Genomic DNA, 19,975 nt, shown 5'->3' with positions numbered 1-19,975 from the left:
GACCCCGCCCCCAGCGACGCCTGCAGAGGGAATCCAGAGGCTCCCCCTGACCGCGAGTGCCTGCTTCTAAGAACCCGACGCCTGGTAAAGACACTGCACTCGCAGCCCCCAGGACCTGAAGGATCCGACCTCCAGTGCAGAAGCGACCCCCAGGTGGCCCTCTCCCTTGCCCAGGTGGTGGCTACCCCGAGGAGCCCCCCCTTGCCTGCCTGCTTAGCTGAAGAGACCCCTGGGTCTCCCATTGAAACCAATTGCAAACCAGACGCCTGTTTGCACTCTGCAGCCGGCCGCCCCGTGCCGCTGAGGGTGTACTTTTTGTGCTGACTTGTGTCACCCCCCCCCCCCCCGGTGCCCTACAAAACCCCCCTGGTCTGCCCTCCGAAGACGCAGGTACCTACCTGCTGGCAGACTGGAACCGGGGCACCCCCTTCTCCATTGAAGCCTATGCGTTTTGGGCACCACTTTGACCTCTGCACCTGACCGGCCCTGAGCTGCTGGTGTGGTAACTTTGGAGTTGCTTTGAACCCCCAATGGTGGGCTACCTTGGACCCAACTTTGAACCCTGTAGGTGGTTTACTTACCTGCAAAACTAACAAAAACTTACCTCCCCCAGGAACTGTTGAAATTTGCACTGTGTTTAGTTTTAAAATAGCTTTTTGCAATTTTTGTGAAAACTGTACATGCTATTTTGCTGATTCAAAGTTCCTAAGTTACCTAAGTGAAATGCCTTTCATTTGCAGTATTACTTGTAAATCTTGAACCTGTGGTTCTTAAAATAAACTAAGAAAATATATTTTTCTATACAAAAACCTATTGGCCTGGAATTGTCTTTGAGTGTGTGTTCCTCATTTATTGCCTGTGTGTGTACAACAAATGCTTAACACTACCCTCTGATAAGCCTACTGCACGACCACACTACCACAAAACAGAGCATTAGAACCCTTGGGACTCTGTGCATGCTATTTCTTACTTTGAAATAGTACATACAGAGCCAACTTCCTGCACCAAGGAACTCTTCTTGGATGTCAGCTAGTGGTATATTAATCTAGAAAGCCATAGATGCCCCTTTCTTTCAGTGGAATGCGGGGGGAGAGAGAGAAAGTTTTCCTTCAGCTTTAGGGTAACAAATCTGTATGCACTTAACCAGCCAACACCTGCCTTGGAAATGGCTCATCTCATGTGTGGCCTGGAGTGTGACACATAGCTGTTCCGTGTTATGGAAGGGTTTATACATTAGCCCTCTCTTGACATCTAGAGTATACAGAGTGCGTTCTGCTACAGTGTCTGGGTACAGAAAGAAAACTGGGAGGCCTATTGTCTGATTAAGGCGAAAACTGGAAGCTACTTTAGGGATGAATTTGGGATTGATTTTGAGAACACCCTATCATGATAAACTTGAAAGAAAGGATGTTCCAAGGTAAAGGTGTATATCTCAGTAACTCGCCTAAGGGAAGTAATGGTTACAAGGAAAGCCACCTGCCAGGAAAGGACTTGCAATGGGCAAGAGTGTAGTAGTTCAAAAGGAGGGCCCATGAGTCTTGTGAGAACTACATTAAGATTCCACACAGAAGCAGGAGGTGTTCAGAGTGGGATAATCCATTTGAAGCAGTTCATGAAAGTCTTAATGATTAGAGTTCTGAACAATGAAGTATTTTGTCTGTTCTGTAAGTAAGCAGCTACCACACCCAAATGTAATTGAATGCAGGTGAAGGTGAGGCCTGACCTTTGTAGGTGAAGTAGGCAATGGACAATGACCTGACCAGATACTGTGAGAGGATCGATATTTTTTGGGAGACAGTAGTGTACAAACTATTTGCCTGCATAGTGGGCTATAGTAGTTAGCCTGCAGGCCACTCTGAGAACAGACATGCATTCTTCCGGTAAGTTAAGGTAACCAAACTCCAAAACCTCAGGAGCCAAACTGCAAGGTTGAACTGCTGAGGTCTGGGGAGCCTAAGAGTGCCTCAGAGTTGCGCAAGAAGGGCTGGTCTGTTGTGGAGCTTCTCGTAAGGCACTACCGAAAGCTCGAGCACAGTGGCTTAACATGGTTAATCTACCCAGGTTGGTGCTACTAAGATGAGTGAGGGATGAATGTCTTAGCCTCCAGACATCAAACAGTAGGAGAGGTGGAAAAGTGTAAGCAAATATCTCTGACCAATTCATCCATAATGCATTGCCCACGGACTGTGGGGGTGGTAACCTGCAGCCGAAGTCTGGCATTTTGCATCTTCGGCAGTGGCGAACAGGTTTATTTGCAGAAACCCCCCAACAATGGCAGAACAGGGGTAGGACTTGGGGGTGGAGTTCACATTTGTGGTCTTGTTGATGTGCCCTGCTGAGCAGGTCTCCCAGATAGTTGTCCACCAGGGAAAGTGTTGTACGAGCAGACATAATCTGTGATATATCGCCCACCGTCATATGCGCTGGGATTCAGTCGACAAGGATAAGTTACTTACCTGTAAATCCTAGTTCTCTTTCAGGGGTATCCTCATCAAAGTCATAAACATTGAATATTACCACCCTCGTGCGGGGATCCCAGAGCATATATAAAAACACACATGTATAAGTATGAAAAATACATGAAAAATATAAAAAAATTTAGTAGACAATTTTCATACCAGAACCATGTATACATGTGTATACCAGCAATGCAGACTACGTTGATAAACAGGCTAAAATGCTTTATTTCTATGGATTTTTTTTTTTAAACACTCTCCTTTATAATTACAAGATTTTTTTTTTCCAAAGCACCATAGCTGGGCTCAGGAAAAGAAGTACTAGCAACATCCATGAAAAAAGAGAAAAAAACTACATTAAAAACAATAGACCATTATTAGCTAATAGGCTGCATGCAGGTTCATACAGCAGAACCACAAAATTTGGCATCGTGCCTTTAAGACCCTGAGCACCTCCAGTATCCCACCATGCCTCAGGGTTGAAGGAGAGGTGACAGTTGGTTCACAGTTAGGTCAGTACTTTTTTACGGTGACAACGCATCCTACATATTAGATAGATGGTCTATTCTGCACTTCTAGGAGACTTGCGTCCGGGGAGGAGCGTGGGTTGTTTATGACTTTGATGAGGATACCCCTGGAAGAGAACTAGGATTTACAGGTAAGTAACTTATCCTTCTCTCGCAGGGGATCCTCATCCATAGTCATAAACAATGAATAGATTAGCAAGCCCATCCCCTATCTCTGCGGACTGTCAAATAGAAGTGCAGGAGAAAGAGACACACTATGCAAAAAAAATTCTCAGAGACGCCTGCCCAACTTGAGCGTCCGCTCTGGCATCGGAGTCCAAACATTAGTGCCTAGTAAATGTATGTACACATTTCCATGTAGCAGCCTTACAGATTTCAGAGATTGGAACATTATTAAGGAGGGCAGCAGTAGCCACTTTTCCTCTTGTCGAATGAGCCTTAGGCCTAGCCAATAACTGTTAGCCAATTGATATGCAGTAACAATACATGAAACTATCCATCTAGATATGGTTCGTTTTGAGGCTGCATCGCCTGATCTCATATGTCCATAATTTACAAACGAGTAGTGAGATCGTCTAATCAATTTGGTCTTATCCAGGTAGAATTTTAGCACTCTTTTCAAATCCAGGGAGTGCAATGCTTTCTCCGCTGGACTACCCAGATTAGGGAAAAAAGTTGGTAGTGATATAGTCTGATTGATGTGAAAATCCGACACCACCTTCGGTAAGAATGATGGATGAGTTCTTAGAACAACTCTATTTTCATGGAAAATCTTGTACGGTTCCTTGGAGGACAAAGCCTGAATCTCACTGACCCTCCTCGCCGAAGTAATGGCTACAAGAAAAGCTGTCTTCCACGTAAGGTGTTGTAAAGAAGCTTTGTGGATAGGCTCAAAAGGAGGCCCATGAGTCTAGATAATACTATGTTCAGTTCCCATGGAGGTGAGGGTTTTCAAATGGGTGGAAAAACCTTCTTCAAACCTTCAAAGAAATCCTTGCATAGTAAAGAAGGATTCCTGAGAAGGTGACTTACGATAGGCTGTAATGGCAGATATATGTACCTTACTAGATGACACTTGCAGACCCGATTTCGCCAGATGGAGCAGGTAAGACAATATGACCTCCTCCTGAGCCAGAATAGGATTCTGACCCTGCTGACGACACCATATGTAGAATCTCTTCCACTTGAACGCTTAAGAGCGCCGCGTGGAATGCCTTCTGGACTCCTTTAAGATGTTCATGCATTCCTGCGAGAGCCCTAGATGCCCATACTGCAGAAATTCAGGAGCCATGCCGTCAAGCTCAGAGAGGGAAGGTTGGGGTGAAGAATCTTGCCTCCCAGCCTGCAAAGGAGATCCAGTCTGCACGGCAGCCTCTTGTGCGGTTGTTCTGATAGGTTGAGGAGATCCGTGTACCAGAACTGACGAGGCCATTGCAGGGCTATGAGAATCATTCTGGTGTTGGATCTGTAGAGTTTGTTTATCACCGCTGGTATGAAGGGAATCGGTGGAAAGGCGTAGAGAAATATACCTGACCAGTCGATCAACAGGGCATTCCCTCGAGACCCCGGACGGTAGAACCTGGACGCGAAGTCTGGGCATTTCTTGTTTACCTCGTCTGCGAACAGATCTAACTGAGGTTGACCCCACTGAACAAAGATGTCTTCGACGACGTCGTCGTGAAGAACCCAATCGTGGGCGTCCTCGAGGGTTCTGCTTAGGAAGTCCGCCTCCACGTTTTGCTGCCCTGGGAGGTGAATTGCTGTAAGAGACATTCCCCTCGCTCTGAGCCAATGCCAAAAGGCCTGAGATTCCCGAGACAGGGGCCGAGACCTCGTCCCTCCTTGCTTGTTCAGATAATACATTGTTGTCGTATTGTCCATCTGCACCAGGAGAGACTTTCCCTGAATTGATGGAGCAAATGACTTGAGAGCCAGATGACCCGCTCTGAGCTCCAGCAGGTTGATATGGTACGACCTCTCTTTGATGGACCACAAGCCCTGAGCTTGAAGGGAACCCAGATGAGCTCCCCAGCCCTGAAGCGACGCATCCGTTACCAGAGTGTCGGATGGAATTGGCTGATGAAAAGGAACTCCTACTGACAGGTGATGTCTGTGCATCCACCATCGTAATGATTGTCGCGCTCCTACCGGAAGAAGCATTCTGTCCTCCCAGTGTCCTGTGTGTTGATTCCAGTTTTCCTCCAGAGCCTCTTGAAGAGGCCTCATATGCAATCTGGCGTTTGGGACAATGAAAATGCAAGAGGCCATGGAGCCCAACAGAGATGTTACCCGACGGGCCGTAGGTGCGGGGAACCCAAAAGGTCTTGACACTCCCTCCTTATTGATAACAGTCGTTCTTCCGAAGGATACACTCTTTCGAGCTCTGTATTCAGTATCACTCCCAGGTAGTGGAGGGTTTGTGTTGGGATGAGGGTGGACTTTTGGAAGTTGACCTGCAGATCTAGAGATCGGAAAACACTGAGCACAATGTCCAGATGGTTCTTCGCCTGTTCCAGAGAGGAGGCTTTCAGTAGCCAGTTGTCTAGGTATGGATAAATGAAGATTTTCTGCTTCCTTAAATGTGCCGCTACCGTTGCTACACACTTGGAGAATGCGTGAGGGGCAGATTTTAGGCCGAAGGGAAGCACCTTGATAGTGTTGGGAGGCTATCACAAATCATAGGAATTTCCGATGCTTGGGAATGATCGGGATGTGAAAATAAGCATCTTGCAGATCTATGGAGCACATCCAGTCTCCTCGATGCAGTTGAGGGAAGATCTGGTGAAGAGTCAGCATCCTGAACTTTTGCTTCTTTATGTATTTGTTCAGTAGCCTCAAGTCTAGAATCGGTCTGAAAACTCCTTCCCGACCCTTCTTTGCCACTAGAAAATAGCGGGAGTACACCCCCCTTTCCTCTTTGTGTGACTGGAACCTTTTCTATCGCCTTTTTTTGTAACAGGGCCTGAACCTCTTTGCGTAATAAGCTCATGTGCGCAGGACTGGATTTGGGTGGTGGCAAGTGAGGAGGAGGTTGCCGGAAAAGAAGAGAGTATCCACTCTCTACAATGTTCACCACCCATTTGTCTTTTGTGATGCCATGCCACTTGTGAATGAACGCTGTGATACTTCCCCCAACCGGAGTGGTGTATGGTATTAAGGGAAGCAAATCCTCATTGTTTTGCAAGGGCTTTGGGGGTAGACTGCTGAGGTCTGCTTGACCCTCGGTCTCTCGTGGCTTTGCGAGACTGGAAGAGGGGACGCCCTTGTTTCTGTTGTGGTCTCTGGGACCAATGAGGGGTTTGAACCCTCTGTTGGAACGGGCGCCTGTCATAAGGCCTATACCTTTGGCAGAAGTCTTTCCTCCTCTCGAGGCCCACTGCCCTCATGGTGTCAACCTCCGCCTTCATATGCGCCATCTCCTCATCCGTGTGGGCTCCAAATAGCGAGTTTCCATTAAACGGAAGATTCAAGATACGCTGCTGCGCTTCCTGCTTTAATCCTGCGAGTCTCAGCCAGGAAGATCATCTCGCACAAACCCCATACGCGCAACCATGTGCTGCCAAATCTGCTCCATCTGCTGCCGCACTGATGATCTGATTGGACACTAGACTTCCCTCCTGAAGGATCTCCTGAAAATCTTGCCTGTCCCCTCTAGGCAGCTTTTCTGCAAACCTGCTCAGCGAGTCCCAGAGTGACCGATCATATCTGCCTAGGAGTGCGGAGGCGCTGGAGACCTTCATCATCGACGCCGCCGTGCCACACATCTTCCTCCACAGAGAGTCCAGGTGTCTATTCTCCTTGTCCGGTTGAACCGTAGAGGATGACGCCACTGAATGCGTCTTACGGGCTGCGGCCAATAAGACGGAGTCTGGTGCTGGATCAGCCCTGAGAAACAAAGGATCTTGATCAGGGGCCTTGTATTTCTTTAAGATCCTAGCGGGAGCTGAACAGAGGTTTTCTGGTGTTAAAAAAGTCTCCATGGTTGGTTGGAGAAGACCAGGCACAAGCGGTAACAATTTCTTTGTAACCGCTTTGTGTTGCAGGGTTTCGAAGATTACCGACGAGGAGGTGGAAGGCTCCGGGACCTCAATATTCAGCTTTTGTGCTCCCGTGAGAAGCACCTCGTTGAAAGTTGTGTTGTCGTCCACTGGGGAAACTCTAGCTGGCGGAGAATCCATCAGAGTCGGGGAGTACCCTCTTACTGATGACCCCGACGATGTGGACCAAGGAGACCTTCTGTGACGGCGCGATCTTGATCTTCTCTGGGAGCGTGACCTGCTCCTAGATCTTGTTGTAGTGCGCCGAGGCCTAGTGGCAGACTGGCGAGACGCAGAACGAGCCCGTTCTGTGCGCGCCGTTGGCGATGGTGTCCTCCGGAGAGAAGCCGATGGTGAATACATTCGCGAGTACTGAGAGTCTGGAGAAGCAGGCGTTTTTTTAAGACTCTCCAACCACCTTGGCGATAGCCCAGACGATGCGGCTCTCGACTGCCTCGATGATCCACTCCTTATGGAGACCAGTGGACTTGTTGGAGTGACGTTCTTGTCAGCCGGTGGTTGCTGACGCTCTCCCCCTTGCGAGATAGGCAGCACCTGTTTCGACGTTGAAAGGTGTACCGACGTCGAAGGAAGTACCATGGACGGTCTCGACGTCGAGCGCCACAACGGCGACCGGTGGTCCCTTGAATGTGATCTGCTCAAAGTCGTATGCTGCGCCGTTGAGTGATGGGCCGCTGACGACGGAAGTCTCTGCTCTCGCCATTGAGGCGATTTCGAAATCGCCTTCCGTACCGTCGAGGGATGTGAGGCCTTCGACGGCGAATGAGCACGGCGGTGCTGGCTCGACGGCGATCGGTGGGTTACCGTTGACGGAGATCTGCCCTTATTGTGGCTATATACCTTCGACGTCGGTCGGGTCGCCGTTGACGGCGATCTGTGACGATGCGACGCTGGCAGCGATGACGTCGACGGGGAACAGACAGGCACCTTCTTACCAGCTGACGTCGATCTAGCCTGTCTCTCCTGAGAATGGCTTGTTGACTGTCTGGGAAGTGAAGGGGACAACGTTTTTTGCCTCTCATGAAGACCATGAAGCCTGATTTTCTCTCTGTCTTTCATGAATCCTTTTTCACATGTTCTTGCAGTGCCTGCATGTGTCAGGGCAGTGGCTCTGAGGCAAACACACAATACAGAGAGTGTGGTTCAGACTGGGCCTTCTTCTTCCCACAGGAAGGGCCCTTCACAAAAAGAGAAAGCATTTTCCCGTCAGGAAAAAATCCCCTCACTCAGACAAAGGTGAAAAATGTTGAGTGAAGGTAGAAAAACACTGTTTTTGAATATTTTTCTGTGAAAAACCCAGAAAAATTGAGAGCTCAATGCTCCAAGATCCTCTCAGAAGAAGCCGGAAAAAAGAACTGACCTAACTGTGAACCAACTGTCACCTCTCCTTCACCCCTGAGGCATGGTAGGATACTGGAGGTGCTCAGGGTCTTAAAGGCACGGTGCCAAATTTTGTGGTTCTGCTGTATGAACCCGCATGCAGCCTATTAGTTAATAATGCTCTACTGTTTTCAATGTCGTTTTTTTCTCTTTTTTCAAAGATGTTGCTAGTGCTTCTTTTCCTGGGCCCAGCTATGGGGCTTTGGAAAAAAAAATTCTTGTAATTATAAAGGAGAGTGTTTATAAAAAATAAAATAAAAACTCCATAGAAATAAAGCATTTTAGCCTGTTTATTAACATAGTCTGCATTGCTGTTATACACATGTATTGAAAATGTCACTTACCCAGTGTACATTTGTTCGTGGCATTAGTCGCTGCAGATTCACATGTTGTGCATAGTCCAGCGTCTGGTGTTGGGTTGGAGTGTTACAGGTTGTTTTTCTTCGAAGAAGTATTTTTCGAGTCCCGAGACCGAGGGACTCCTCCTCCTTCGTTCCATTGCGCATGGGCGTCGACTCCATGTTAGATTGTTTTCCCCGCAGAGGGTGAGGCAGGAGTTGTGTATGTTAGTAATAGTGCCCATGCAATGGAATGAATAAGTATGTACCAACTAAGGTTTAAGTAATATATTTACAAATGTACAAATGTTGAAGATAACTTCCAAACGGCTACAGGCTCCCGGGGAGGTGGGTGGGCACATGTGAATCTGCAGCGACTAATGCCACGAACAGATCTACACTGGGTAAGTGACATTTTCAGTTCGATGGCATGTGTAGCTGCAGATACACATGTTGTGCATAGACTAGTAAGCAGTTATCTCCCCAAAAGCGGTGGCTCAGCCTGTAGGAGTGGAAGTAGTCTGAAATAAAGTTCTTAGTGCGGCTTGACCTACTGTGGCTTGTTGTGCGGATAGCACGTCTACACAGTAGTGCTTAGTAAATGTGTGAGGCGTAGACCATGTGGCTGCCTTACATATCTCGTTCATTGGAATGTTTCCTAGGAAGGCCATGGTAGCGCCTTTCTTTCTGGTTGAATGTGCCCTTGGTGTAATGGGCAGTTCTCTCTTTGCTTTAAGGTAGCAGGTTTGGATGCACTTAACTATCCATCTGGCTATACCCTGTTTTGATATTGGGTTTCCTGTATGAGGTTTTTGAAATGCAATAAACAGTTGTTTGTTTTCCTTATTTCTTTTGTTCTGTCAATGTAGTACATTAGTGCTCTTCTGATGTCTAATGTATGTAGTGCCCTTTCAGCTACTGAGTCTGGCTGTGGGAAGAACACTGGTAGTTCTACCGTTTGATTTAAGTGGAACGGCGAAATAACTTTTGGTAAAAATTTTGGATTGGTTCTTAGGACTACTTTATTTTTGTGTATTTGAATAAAAGGTTCTTGTATAGTAAACGCCTGAATTTCACTTACTCTTCTTAGAGATGTGATGGCAATGAGAAATGCAACCTTCCACGTTAAGAATTGCATTTCGCATGAGTGCATGGGTTCAAAAGGTGGGCCCATGAGTCTTGTTAAGACGATGTTGAGGTTCCATGAAGGAACAGGTGGTGTTCTTGGTGGTATAATTCTTTTTAGGCCTTCCATAAACGCTTTAATGACAGGTATCCTAAATAGTGAAGTTGAATGGGTAATCTGCAGGTATGCAGATATTGCTGCGAGGTGTATCTTTATGGAAGAGAAGGCTAGATTTGATTTCTGTAAATGTAGTAAGTATCCCACTACATCCTTTGGAGATGCATGTAATGGTTGAACTTGATTATTATGGCAGTAGCAAACAAATCTTTTCCATTTCCTAGCATAGCAGTGTCTAGTGGATGGTCTTCTAGCTTGTTTTATGACTTCCATACATTCTTGGGTGAGGTTTAAATGTCCGAATTCTAGGATCTCAGGAGCCAGATTGCTAGATTCAGCGATGCTGGGTTTGGATGCCTGATCTGTTGTTTGTGTTGTGTTAACAGATCTGGTCTGTTGGGCAACCTGACATGGGGTACTACTGACAGGTCAAGTAGTGTAGTGTACCAAGGTTGTCTTGCCCATGTTGGTGCTATTAGTATGAGTTTGAGTTTGTTTTGACTCAATTTGTTTACTAGATATGGAAGGAGAGGGAGAGGGGGAGGGGGAAAAGCGTACGCAAATATCCCTGACCAGTTCATCCATAGAGCATTGCCTTGAGACTGCCTGTGTGGGTACCTGGATGCGAAGTTTTGGCATTTTGCGTTCTCCTTTGTTGCAAATAGGTCTATTTGAGGTGTCCCCCAAATTTTGAAGTAAGTGTTTAGAATTTGGGGGTGAATCTCCCATTCGTGGACCTGTTGGTGATCTCGAGAGAGATTGTCTGTAGTTGATTTTGGATCCCTGGAATAAATTGTGCGATTAGGCGAATGTGGTTGTGAATTGCCCATTGCCATATCTTTTGTGCCAGGAGGCACAGCTGTGTCGAGTGTGTTCCCCCCTGTTTGTTTAGATAATACATTGTTGTCATGTTGTCTGTTTTGACAAGAATGTATTTGTGGGTTATGATGGGTTGAAATGCTTTCAACGCTAGGAATACTGCTAACAATTCGAGGTGATTTATATGCAGTTTTGTTTGATGTACGTCCCATTGTCCTTGGATGCTGTGTTGATTGAGGTGTGCTCCCCACCCTGTCATGGAAGCATCTGTTGTTATCACGTATTGTGGCACTGGGTCTTGGAAAGGCCGCACTTTGTTTAAATTTATACTGTTCCACCATAGAAGCAAGATGTATGTTTGGCGGTCTATCAACACCAGATCTAGAAGGTGACCCTGTGCATGTGACCACTGTGATGCTAGGCACTGTTGTAAGGGCCTCATGTGCAGTCTTGCGTTTGGGACAATGGCTATGCATGAGGACATCATGCCTAGGAGTTTTAATACCGTCTTTGCCAGTATCTTTTGTGTTGGATACATGGCTTGTATAACCTTGTGAAAATTTTGAACCCTTTGTGGACTTGGAGTGGCTATTCCCTTTGTTGTGTTGATTGTCGCTCCTAAGTATTGCTGTGTTTTGCACGGCAGAATGTGAGATTTTGTGTAGTTGATGGAGAAACCGAGTTTGTAGAGGGTTTGTATGACATAATCTGTGTGTTGTGAACACTTTGTTAGGGAGTTGGTCTTGATTAGCCAATCGTCTAGGTACGGGAATACGTGTATTTGCTGCCTTCTGATGTGTGCAGCTACTACTGCTAGGCATTTTGTGAATACTCTTGGTGCGGTTGTTATACCGAACGGCAACACTTTGAATTGGTAATGTATTCCCTTGAAAACGAACCTTAGGTATTTCCTGTGCGAGGGATGTATCGGTATGTGAAAATACACGTCCTTTAGATCTAAGGTTGTCATGTAGTCTTGTTGCTTTAGCAGTGGTAACACGTCTTGTAGCGTGACCATGTGAAAGTGTTCTGATTTGATGTAGGTGTTTAGTGTTCTGAGATCTAGGATTGGTCTCAGTGTTTTGTCCTTTTTTGGTATTAGAAAGTACAGTGAGTAAACTCCTGTGTTTACTTGTGTACATGGTACCAATTCTATTGCGTCCTTTTGTAGTAATGCTTGAACTTCTAGTTCTAGAAGGTCTAAATGTTGTTTTGACATATTCTGTGTTTTTGGTGGGACATTTGGAGGGAGTTGGAGAAATTCTATGCAATAACCATGTCGGATAATTGCTAGGACCCAAGTGTCTGTTGTTATCTCCTCCCAGGATTTGTAAAACTGACTTAGTCTTCCCCCCACTGGTGTTGAGTGAAGGGGTTGAGTGACTTGTGAGTCACTGTTTGGTTGTAGGGGTTTTTGGACTTTGAAATTTTCCCCGGTTTCTAGGGAATTGTCCTCCTCTGTACTGGCCCCGAAAGCCTCCCCTTTGGTACTGTCCCTGGTAGGTAGACGGTGTTGATTGTGAGGTGCTGGCTTGACCCCCGAAACCCCCCTCTGAAAGTTGTTTTGCGGAAGGTGCCGAAAGTGCCTCTGCCCTGCGGGGAATAGAGTGCGCCCATGGCCTTGGCTGTGTCAGTGTCCTTTTTCAATTTCTCAATTGCCGTGTCCACTTTGGGTCCAAACAATTGCTGTTCATTGAACGGCATATTGAGCACCGCTTGCTGTATTTCCGGTTTAAAGCCAGATGTGCGCAACCATGCGTGCCTTCTTATGGTTACTGCGGTATTTATTGTTCTTGCAGCTGTGTCCGCTGCGTCCATAGAGGAGCGTATTTGGTTATTGGAGATGTTTTGTCCCTCCTCAACCACTTGTTTTGCCCGTTTTTGAAATTCTTTGGGCAGATGCTCGATGAGATGCTGCATCTCGTCCCAATGGGCTCTATCATATCGCGCTAGGAGCGCCTGAGAGTTCGCGATGCGCCACTGGTTTGCAGCTTGTACTGCGACCCTTTTCCCAGCTGCATCGAACTTGCGGCTCTCTTTATCCAGAGGTGGTGCCTCGCCTGATGTGTGCGAGTTGGCTCTCTTGCGAGCTGCCCCTACCACGACTGAATCTGGTGGCAGTTGTGAGGTGATAAAAGCAGGGTCCGTGGGCGGTGCTTTATATTTTTTCTCCACCCTTGGAGTTATCGCTCTACTCTTGACCGGTTCTTTGAAGATCTGCTTTGCGTGCCTTAGCATTCCTGGAAGCATAGGCAGGCTTTGGTAGGTGCTATGGGTGGAGGAGAGGGTGTTGAAAAGGAAGTCATCCTCGACAGGTTCTGCGTGTAACGACACGTTATGGAACTCTGCTGCCCTAGCTACCACCTGTGCATACGCTGTGCTGTCCTCAGGTGGCGAGGGCTTGGTAGGGTACGACTCAGGACTATTGTCTGATACTGGGGCGTCGTATAGGTCCCAAGCGACTTTGTCATCTTGGCTCATGGTGGTATGAGCCGGTGAATGTGACGGAGTCTGTGCCGGTGATATGTGAGTTACAGGTGGAGGAGAGGGTGGCGGAGTTACCTTCTTCACCATTTTTTGTGGTGTTTGTTCTTGAGTTTGGAACTCGAGTCTCCTTTTTCTCCTGATTGGGGGAAGAGTGCTGATTTTCCCTGTCCCACTTTGTATGAAGATCCGCTTTTGTGTGTGGTCTACATCAGTGGTTTGTAACTCTTCTTCAAATCTGTGTTTGCGCATTTGAGAGGACAGTGATTGTTCCTCTGTATATGAGCTGGCAGTTGGTTCGGTTGCTGGTCGTTTTGGCACCGAAACTGTGTCTCTGCTTGTTTTCGGCTCCGAGGCAAATTTTTTCTTTTTCGGCGTCGAGCTTTCTCGGCGTCGATCTTCCTCGGTGCCGCTGTCTCTGCGCCGAGCAGCTTCGGTTCCGCTGTCTCGGCGTCGATCTTTTTCGGCAGCACCTTCTCGGTCCCGAGATTGCTGCGTGCCTGTGTCTCGACCCGAGTCGGACGATCTCGGCACCAGTTCGGCCTTTTTCGGTGCCGATGGATGGTCACCTACTTTATGGGTTGAGCCATGGCCTGTTGGCAGTGGCGTCCCCTGGGCCTTGTCTGTTTTCTTGTGTGGTGCTTGCTTCGACGTCTTACTCACGGTTTCTTCGACGTCGAATTCCTCCGAGTCCGATTCATGGATGGAGAAGGCTTCCTCTTCTTCTCCTTGTCCCTCGAACTCTCGGTGTCCTGTCGGCGTGGACGCCATCTGCAATCTTCTGGCTCGCCGGTCACGGAGCGTTTTTCGGGACCGAAACGCACGACAGGCCTCACACGTTTCTTCCTTGTGCTCGGGCGACAGGCACAAGTTACAGACCAAATGTTGGTCTGTATATGGATATTTATTGTGGCATTTAGGACAGAATCGGAACGGGGTCCGTTCCATCAGTGTCGATGTTACACGCGGTCGGGCCGACCAGGCCCCGACGGGGGATCGAAATTACCCCGAAAGGCTACCGGAGCTCTTCACGATTCGGTGTCGATTCTATTCTTACCCGATCCCGAGCGAAACAATACCGACGTAGTTTTCCGAAGTTAAGACTATCTTTCCGTCCCGAAACCCGGAGCGAAAAGGAACACGTTCGAACCCGATGGCGGAAAAAAAACAATCTAACATGGAGTCGACGCCCATGCGCAATGGAACGAAGGAGGAGGAGTCCCTCGGTCTCGGGACTCGAAAAATACTTCTTCGAAGAAAAACAACCTGTAACACTCCGACCCAACACCAGACGGCGGGCGGACTATGCACAACATGTGTATCTGCAGCTACACATGCCATCGAACACATGGTTCTGGTATGAAAATTGTCTACTAAAAAATGTTATATTTTTCATGTATTTTTCATACTTATACATGTGTGTTTTTATATATGCTCCGGGATCCCCGCACAAGGGCGGGAATATTCAATGTTTATGACCATTGATGAGGATCCCCTGGAAGAGAACTGTAGTGAGTGTGTACCCACTTACTTTTGTAGGTGAAATATGGCAGTGGTGTTGTCCATTTGATATAAGACTGTTTTGTCCCAGAAGAGAGGATGGAAGGCCCGGAGAGCGAGCTGGATTGTCAGGTGATTGATGTGGAGGGATTGTTTTGCAGATATCCATTTCCCATGAACGGTTATGTGACTGAGATGCAAGCCTCAGCCAATGAGTGAGGCATCCGTGGTGGTGGTCTCTTGTGGAACTAGGTCAAATAAGGGCCACCCCAGAAACAAGTTGTTTGTGTTACACCACTGCAGAAGGTGATAAGTGAGGCCTCAAACCAACACTGGGTCCTCTAGATGACCCTCTGCTTGAGACCACTGTGCTGCTAGGCACTCTTGTAACGGACTAATGTGCAATCTGGCATGAAGAACTATGGCCATGCCAGATGCCATAATTTCTAGCAATCTCATCATACTTCTTTTACTTGGTGATCTGGCAAAAAGGAGGTATCAGGTTTTGAAAAGCTTGAACTCTCGCTGGACTAAGGTAAGCTTTCCCTACTTGTGAGTCTATGGTGGCCCCAAGAAACGGCTGTGGAGTAGTGGCCCCTTTGTGGGCTGTACTCTTTCCTCTGCCTTCGCCATTGTTACTCCTGTGCCAACCACTACAGTAACCTCATAAAGGCGATTGCTGTGTGGGCCTTGAAAATGTGGAAGAGGTTTCCGGAATGGGGGTTTTGGCTGCACCTCAGTATTGGGAGTCACAAGGAACAGCTGTTCGTAGGGTGTCCATTGCTTTGGCCATATCAGTATCATTTTTTATCTTTTTTAGCATCTCGTCAAACTGAGGGCTCATGAGATGCTGGCCATCAAAGGATGCATTTAAAAGGTGTTGCTGTACCTCTGGCTGAAAGCCAGAGATGCACAGCCAGCATGGCGACACAGAAGAATGCTGGTGTTTATGCTACGTGCAGCTGTGTCTGTGGCATCCAGTGTACAGCGGTTAATGGTATTGGAGAGGATTCTGCCCTCCCCCACCAACTCTTGTCCATTTTTACAATACTGCTCTGGGAGATGCTGCACACAGTCCACAATCTGATCCCAATGGGCACAGTCATTCCAGGAGAGTAGGCCTATAGAATTAGCGATGAGTAGCAGACTGCACTGCTACCCTTTTACCCCTACATCAATGTTGTTATTCTTTCTGCTTGGAGGGGGTGTGTGCCCTCAGTGTTAGTTCACTTTCTGGCCATATGAATTACTAGTGAGCCGGGGGTAACTGACCCTGAATATACTGGGGGTCAGTGGGAGAAACCTTGAACATTTTAATGACCCTCAGTGTAAGCACCCTGGCTTTACCTGTCTCTTTAACGATTTCAATGGCTGGTCTGAGAACGTTGAGTGGAGAGAGATTACATGAAGAAATCATCCTTCTCATGTTGCACATGCATTTCTACCTTGTGAAAGGTAGCTGCTGTAGGAAGCTGGCTCTCTATGTGGTGTACTGAATGCAAAAGGACACTATGCAGATAGTCCAAGCTACTATTGGTTCTCTTGTGTAGTAGTTTGGGAGAGCAGTTTAGGCTTATCAGAGAGCAGTGCTAAGCATTTGCTGAACACACAGTGTCGGAAAACGAGACACACTAAAGAAGAAAGTCAAGACCAATTTGTAAAAAAATACAAATACTTTTTATGTAATGTTTGAGCACCAGAAAACTTCAAAAGAAGGTTAGTACTGTTGCAGTGTATCAATTTTTGCAGGTAACAGTGTCACTCAAATGCGTTTTTAAGTGTAAAAGTCTTTAATTGGGCAAAGTACATTTAATGCATAGGAGTCTTTGCAGATAGGTCTCCCCTTTAGGTTGTAGGGTGCTAGAGGGACACAGTCTCAAGTAGTACAGTTTTACCTTCCCTACGGCATCCAGGTGCAGAGGTGCTGAATAGGTTGGGTGCCTTGCGCACTGCACATTTGGCGATGGGCAGCGCACCTAGAAACAGGCTACAAAGGGGGGGCTTGGAGACAAGTCTGGGAGCTTTCAATGGGAGGCTCAGTCGGTGGGGGTCCTGGGAGCAGGGAACTGTTGGGTTGTCGTGGACCCAGGACATGAAGCTCGTGTGCAGCGGGTGTCAGCTGTTGGATGCTCCTGCGTCAAAGGCACTCACAGGTCTTGCTGGACCTGCCAGAAGGGGACAAAACCGGGCAGCTGGTCCACTCTTAGTGCTGGCCTCTGTGATGTGGATGTCCCTTGATGGTTGGTCTCTGGTTGTAGCGCTGAAGTCCGGACTGGACTCAAACAAGCGCTGGTTGCTACAAGGGGTCTGGCACCCAGGGTATCAGTGAAGGGCAACTCAGGTGCATTCTGGCATCTTCTCACTTGGTGGGGAGACGGAATGGACCTCCTGGAGCATGGTGATCTCCCCCTGGGCAGCTGCTGCATCGAAGGACCCGGTGGCCAGCAGTACGGTGAGCCAGATGTTGCAGTGGGAGCCTGCAGGGAAGTGGCTCCTCCACTCCAAGGGAGATGCTGACGGCTTGGCACGTTGCTAGAGGTCCTCCAAGGCTTTTGGTGGATGTACAGCTGCAGGACGAGCCGGGTTGTCGTTTGGACTGAAGTAGGAAGGCAGGCAGGGCTTGGCACCAAGAGTCCCCCAGCAGTCCGCAGTTCTTGCTTTTTCGGCTCTTCTTTGTTCTCTTCTTTCTTCAGTTAGTCGAATTTGAGCTCTTGGTTTCAGGGGGGCACCTAAATACTGAATTAAGGGGCATTAGGGGAGTGTAGTGTAGTAACCAATGGACTACTTACCCAAGGGATGACTACACCCCCTATATGACCACTTTCTATTGGAAGTGGGCATAGCCTTGTCCCAGAGTTCCTAATTCCACCAAAAACAAGTTGGTGGAATCCTTCCTTTGTGGAGTACATCACGCAGCTCACCTAAGGGGTGATACTAGCCTGGTTGCTCAACACACCTACCTTCATAGCTAATTTCCTGCATGTCCTGGTGTCATATGGGCCTCTGGGCAGGGGTGACATTCCCTAGGTTTGGGGGAAGCTGGGGTTGCATATCAAGGGTGGCAGAGGCTTTAAAACACAGTAGGTTTCAGTGAAGCCATTATGTAGTTGGGTAACTCGTGATGATCAATGCCCAGTACATACCTTAAGATGGCTTCTCAGTTCACGTGCAATTTCTAGCAATAGAACTAGACATCACAGCTATCTCTTTATATAATGGACCGAAACGAGGTAGACTGTGCAAAGAGTCCCGGAAATTCCCAGAGATATCACAGAGGCACAAATTACATTCCAAAAGCTCTCTTTTTGGGTAGTGTGATTGAGCAGTTAGGAATATCACAGGATAGTGCTAAGGATTTAAGGCACGCAATCATGCAGTAAGTGAGGCACACACTCAATAAAAAAATCCGACACCAAGTTATAAAAATAACACATGGTTTTATATAAACTTTGATACCAAGATCACCGGAGTCAGGCGACTACTTTTTGAGTTATACATTTTTAGAGTTTTTAAAAGTCAACACCTATTGCATTTTTCAGGTACCTGCAATGTAATCCTATGGAGGAAAACGAGTACAGCGACTTACAGGACAGGACCAATCTTTTGTCCGTGGCGGGGGGAGTGGACGGGGGTGGGGTCCAAAGCACCAACAGGAGGAGTGGGGGTTGGGGGGGGGGGGAGGGAATCAAACCCTGAGGTTGTCAGGCACGTGGGGACAACTCGTCAGTCCACTTATCAAGCTGTAGGGTGCGGGTGCAGAGGTGTCTTATGGTGTCAGATCCGGTACTGGAGTTCCTCACGGTTGCAGGGGGGCCCGCAGAAACCCTCTGCAGATGTGGACAGGGGGTGGGGGGGATTAGAGGTCCAGTCCGACCCAGCTAACATGTGGGCTCAGGTTTCACTAGGAGGGGAGACGTTGGGACACCCTTGGTTGTCTCCTCCTTGGTCCAGGGCAGACTGGTGCAGAGGTGTCCCAAGGCAGCAGGTCTTTGTCTTCTGGTCCCTCTTGGTTGCTGGGAGGTCTGCAGAACCAGTCTGCAGATGCTGTTGTGAAGTCCACAGTGGGCGAGAACAGGGTGGGGTTCGTCTTTGGAGGACCTGGGAACCACGCACACACCGTTGGTCCACATCGACACTGGCTAGATGGCTCGGGTATAGGGGTAATGTCCGACACCGGGTTACTGGCAGTCCTGTGCGTCTCAGGTCTTTTTTGGGTGCCTGCAGATGGAGGGGAGCAGCTCCTCTAATCCAAGGGAGTTCCTCCTGGCAATTGGCAAAGCACTGGAAGCTCTCACAGTTTCTTGGAGGCTGCAGCACCAGGCCAGGTCAGTTGCTCCTCGAGGTTCGGTGAAGGAGACAGTCTACCTTGTGTTTCCCCAAACAAGGTTTCTATTTCCATTCTTTCATTTTAGGGCTTAATGAGTTAGCAGCTGATCAACATCCCATATTTTGGGATGTATATATGTGAAGGGGAAATCAAACCTTAACCTCTCACAAGGGTAAGATGTATCTTGCTTCTTTGCTCTATGGGTTTAAAATTACTGCTGACATCTCATTTCTGAACAAGTTTTTAAGTTTAATAAAATATCTTTTATATGTATATATGGTATCCATGTTAAAAGACTAATTGTTGAGGACTGAATTAAACAATGTAGTTCTTGCAGTCCCTAGGGGACCCTTACAATAGTTTTCGGCATAACAATATTTCTCCATTTTGAATATCTGTTTCAAATTTTGTTTGGTTAGGGCCAGAAGTCAGACAAATTATCTAAAAAAATCATTTGTTTTTTTAAATCATTCAATAGCAATAGGATTGAGTGTATCTATGGGCACTAATGGAATTGAAGCCACCCCACATCAGGTGGTACCAACTTAGATTTGTATCTGAAGCATATTAAGACCTTGAATTTCATCAATACAGTAATGCTTGCTGAATACTCTGTTTCATCTCTGTGTTGTTCCTGTAATACATTTAAAAAAAAAGATGATACTACAATAAAGAAACACTCTTAGCAACAGGATAGTGACACGTGGAAGAACCATGATGGAAGAGTTGTAAAGGTACATAAAGTGATCTACTGGGAGCTGTCTTGCTTAGGAACACTCCTCGCCCTTAACTGCAAATCAATGGGTCGCATAGAACTGAATTTACTCTTCTAATTTGTTGGTC

The 19,975-nt window shown here is 47.4% G+C and overlaps 1 protein-coding gene across 2 annotated transcripts in view; it reads right to left on the bottom strand.

Annotated features, from left to right (window-relative positions):
- The window catches only part of HDAC6 (histone deacetylase 6), a 222,430-nt gene that overhangs the window by 52,463 nt on the left and 149,992 nt on the right, over positions 1 to 19,975 (bottom strand). The gene's annotated exons all lie outside the window — the stretch shown is intronic.

This window comes from Pleurodeles waltl, chromosome 10, assembly GCF_031143425.1.
Source record: "Pleurodeles waltl isolate 20211129_DDA chromosome 10, aPleWal1.hap1.20221129, whole genome shotgun sequence".
In the NCBI taxonomy this organism is placed as follows: Eukaryota; Metazoa; Chordata; class Amphibia; order Caudata; family Salamandridae; genus Pleurodeles; species Pleurodeles waltl.
Note: the sequence above shows the minus strand (reverse complement) of the source record. Positions and strands in the feature narration are given on the sequence as shown.